At 43.1% G+C, this 4368-nt stretch overlaps 1 pseudogene across 1 annotated transcript; it reads right to left on the bottom strand.

Annotated features, from left to right (window-relative positions):
* Window positions 1-930: 930 nt before the first annotated feature.
* On the bottom strand, window positions 931-2895 carry LOC311110672 (chromatin target of PRMT1 protein-like; annotated as a pseudogene). Its single transcript has 5 exons — window positions 2757-2895; window positions 2285-2432; window positions 1492-1681; window positions 1211-1351; window positions 931-1121 (listed from the first exon to the last, which is right to left on the bottom strand). The product of its transcript is annotated as a chromatin target of PRMT1 protein-like (transcript).
* Window positions 2896-4368: the final 1473 nt, after the last annotated feature.

The raw sequence follows: 4368 nt of genomic DNA, 5'->3' as shown, positions 1-4368 counted from the left end.
GCAGCTATGTTTCTATTTCTTGACATGCCAGGACAGTGTTTATATCATTGGGTAGCGCCACCTTTAAAAATAATTTTATTAAAACAATGTCAAACATATCAAAACTTAACAAAAATGAAGCAAACACCCTTAAGAATATTCGTAACAGCTAGGGAATGTTTTTGAGAATGAAAAAAATGACCCAACAGGAACAGGTTGGATAACTAGTCCTCTTATTACAAATGGAAGCAATATTTGTCATCTAAAAATAGATCAACATTTCCATGTCTATATAAGTCCACAATGCAGGCAAACCTGGCTAGCTGAGGTACGTACCGTTGTCTTTCACAAATAAAAGATGACCAAAAAAAGAAACTCAATTTTGAGAGTAACATAACATTGTGCGAAACATGACAAAACCGTGCGTAGTATAAACCATGTAAACCAAAACACAACAAATCTATGTAGTGTGAAGTCTTTCTGGGATATTATATAGAGCAGTGTCTTGGACAAACTCATAATGTACCTGAGCAAAGAGAATTGGTTAGCTTGCTTGTGATTTTACTGAACAAGTAATTTTTTCATAGACAAGTCCTGCAGACCTTCATACTTTTCTTAGGCAAGGTTTTAGACCACCCTGCTCAGGACTGAGCTTATAAATTAAATTAATAAATTACGAAAATAACGTAACAGCTCAAGTGTGTGAAACAGTTCAAGTATGACTCTAGAGAGCTCTAATTAAGCCACATAACACATGCTCCTGGGCATGTATGTACCACCACATATTGGTTCACAAATAGTGCTTCTTCTAACAATAGTTCTGAATAAGCCAGAGACCCTGGTTGTCACTTCCGTCTATTTCCAGTGAGGGGCAGTTCTACTAAATGGATCACCTCTGGATAGCCTCAATGCATTTGTTGATGCTGCTTCCCCCAGTCTTCCAGCAGGGTTCTACTCCATGTAGTCGGAGCCTGCCATGGCCATGTAGGAATCCAGCTCTGCGTCTAGGTGGCTCTTGGTCATTGACATGTAGTTGTCTAGTTGGTTGTCCAGCTCCTCTTTGGTGGGGATTTTTTCAGGTTTGCCCATGCCTCTGCACCTGAACCCTCCCCGGCCCCGCAGGCCCAGACCCGCTCCTCTGCCTGGGTAGGGACGACAAGACATGAGGGAGGGCAGTGGGAGAAGGGAGGGCAGAGTATGCACAGTTAAGAGAGTGCAAGAGTTCTCTCACCTCTTCCTCTCAGGCCCAGTCCATTCCTGGCTCCGCGGCTCACCAGCACTCCAGCATTGTTCAGCTGGCCACCTTGCAGCCTCAGGCCCTGACGAAACCTAAGCTTAGTCACCCCTCCCCGGGCACGCATCTGATTCACACCTGAATGAGAGAGGGATATACAAAGTTAAAACTGTCTCCAACTGTATTACAGTTGAACAACACAGTACACCAAATACAGAGAAAAAAACAAAAAGGACACCCACCTCTGAAAGCATAGCCACCTCTCAAAGCATAGCCACCTCTCAAAGCATAGCCACCTCTCAAAAAGCCCCATCTGTTGTTTCCATGCACTCTGAATCCTCCTCGGTTCATCCCTCGCAGTCCCCTTACAGCAAACCCTCGGCTTCTGGTGGCCCCCCGCATCAGGGTCCCCATGGGCCGACCTAGCCTTGTCAGGACATTGCCCTTCCCCAGGCGCTGCTTCAGGCTCTGTGGGACATCGGAACGTACCAACAGAGTTTGGGTGCATTCCATTAAAATGTAATCGATGAACTGAAAGTGAAGACATGACATGCCCAGGAGGTGGCGCCCTTGGTTTCAAAATTCAAATTAACTTCTCAATGCTTCTAATCTAGTCCACGTTTTCATTTCTCTGGTCTTTTCTTAAAAAAAGGGGGGGAAATAGTGATACTGGGGTAGTTCTGATCTGTGGTGCGTTCAGTACGACAGAACAGTGTTCAACATTTAATTCAACGGAAACAATTCTGAACGACCAGTTGAAGAAAGGTATGATTATGGTGGCGCAGAGGGAGATTGTGTATGAACGAAGATGGTATAGTGTGTGCAGCACAAGTTTTGAAATTTAAAAAATGGTCACACCCATATTGATCAGGCCACACCCACCAAACATACCTCAAAGGCTGTTGAAGAACAGTGCGCACCATTTTGGGGAAACGTGCCCTTCAGTACAAACCGTCACGGAACGTTGCAAACATTGAATCGAACTGAATGCAGCCCTGGATTAGTGACACTGACACTTAATCTAACTGACTAACCTAGACAGGTTGAAAAGTGGCTGGTTAGTTCCCTCACCTTGGGCTGCAGGGCAGCCTGCACAGAGGTCCTGTTCTCCATCTGCAGAGCCAGTCTCCTGTTGCGGACACTGGCCACTTGCTGCTGCTGCATGTTGGCTCGTACATCCACTGGCTCCGGCTGCTTGTTCTTCAGCATAGTCGTGAAGCTTGGAGGAGCAGGGGTTGAGGGATAAAGGAGGATAGAACATACTTAGCAAACTACTGTACCATGTAGTTGCATTCCCTTGCCCAGCCACTTGCTGCCTATACAATGCACTTGAGTACATGGGGTGAAGTCCCCAATTAACCAGCTGTAGCTAGATGTCTAGCAAACAGACAGGTTTGGCCTTTGACTCAGGATTTTGTATCAACGGGGAAGAATGACTGATAAGAGAAAAGACACTTAGTCATAACAGGGTTTGCAATGAGCAAGATATGGAGTACAGGAGGTGGCCTCTAAACTCATCACCACTGGTTTATGGTAGTCTCACCGATCGTTGAGGGAAACTGTTGAGGTGCTTTTCAGCACGATTTTCTCTGTTGGGGAGGTCACTGCGTCTGTTTGTTGATACATTCCTGTGAGACAATCAATTGGGAGACCGAAATTATACTGCAATGGAACAAAAGCATAACTTTAGTTGGTAGCTACTGTGACAACATTTGAGAATTACCTAATGTTAGGCTAGGAAACTACATTGTAACATGAAATAGTTTAAAACACATACTAGCAAGCTGTTCTCCTTAATTCGTCTGGCTTGGTCGGCAAAATGTTGCTAATTTGCTGCTATGTGAGATGGTAGCTAAACTTCAAACTAGATAAACCTACTAACTAGCTTTTTATCAAGTTTTGAGCACGCTGCTTTTACTCACCTTTTAGAACAGCACTGGCAGATAGGGAAGATGCTAGATAAAATTTGCTTAGCCGCCCCCCTTTTGACTGTCCGCACCAAATACGCACCTGCACAACATAAAATAAAAGTTACTCTCAACTAAGGAAAGCCTCAAGCTTCATAAGGTAGTTACCGCCCAAATCAAGCTTCATAAGGTAGTTACCGCCCAAAATATAAACGCAAGAATTCAATCAAAGGTTGCATTTTTGCAGTATATAGATCATTAATTTGACTAAGACCCCAAATAGACAATAACTTTTTGAAAAAAAGATGAAAGATGAGGACACTGTCCAAGTAACTTATCTAAGATTCCAAAACGGTACTCATATATTTTGCTGCATAACATTGGAATTGAGGAACAGAGGGCTAAGCAGCAATGGAGCTACCGGAGCTATGTAAAAACATTTGTGTGTAAAATAGCACATATGGGCCCGGTGTAGCTCAGTTGGTAGAGCATGGCGCTTGCAACGCCAGGGTTGTGGGTTCGATTCCCACGGGGGGCCAGTATGAAAAAAAAAAAAAAATGTATGCACTAACTGTAAGTCGCTCTGGATAAGAGCGTCTGCTTGTAGAGGTGTCCTGGGAGTCTGTTAATACAGCCACTCCGTTCCCTATTTAGTACTGTGCGATGTGTGACTCAAATTCAAACCATATAGTGTAATCCCTAATAGCCTAGCTGGGGGAGAGAGGGAGGTACAATTTACCAGAAACCCCCCTTTTCCTGGTAAAATACCTGATAAACTATCCACCTACTACTATCTTTATATTCTAACCTGGTGTATTTCTTGTAAGTGCAACACTACCCTTCTGATTTCCCATAAGGTAAATGCAACACATACTTGAAAGAAATCATCCACTTTATGTAGCCAGCAGATTATCTAAAACACCATTAGTCTATAAAACACAAACTGTGGATTTTTAAAATATACTTTTGAGAAATAAAAGTGACTATATACTCCTCTATGCAAGAGCCTAACTGGCTTTTGTGTAGCCTACCAAAAATAATAAATTACAGTAAAAAAGTGTCAGCCACTAGAGGGCAGCACAGTCTCATATTTAACAGCTATGGAAATCTACCGTTATTGGCAGTAATGTCCGATTTTTTTGGCTGAAATGGTACGGATCAAGTAATTTCCAAGACAATGGTCATACCCATTGGATGTATATTAGATTTATTAGATGTGTATGTATGCATGCATGTTTTGGACTACAG

Source organism: Coregonus lavaretus (assembly GCF_964263955.1).
Source record: "Coregonus lavaretus genome assembly, chromosome: 3".
Taxonomy (NCBI): domain Eukaryota; kingdom Metazoa; phylum Chordata; class Actinopteri; order Salmoniformes; family Salmonidae; genus Coregonus; species Coregonus lavaretus.
The sequence above is the reverse complement of the archived record's forward strand: the minus strand, read 5'-3'. Positions and strand labels throughout refer to the sequence as shown.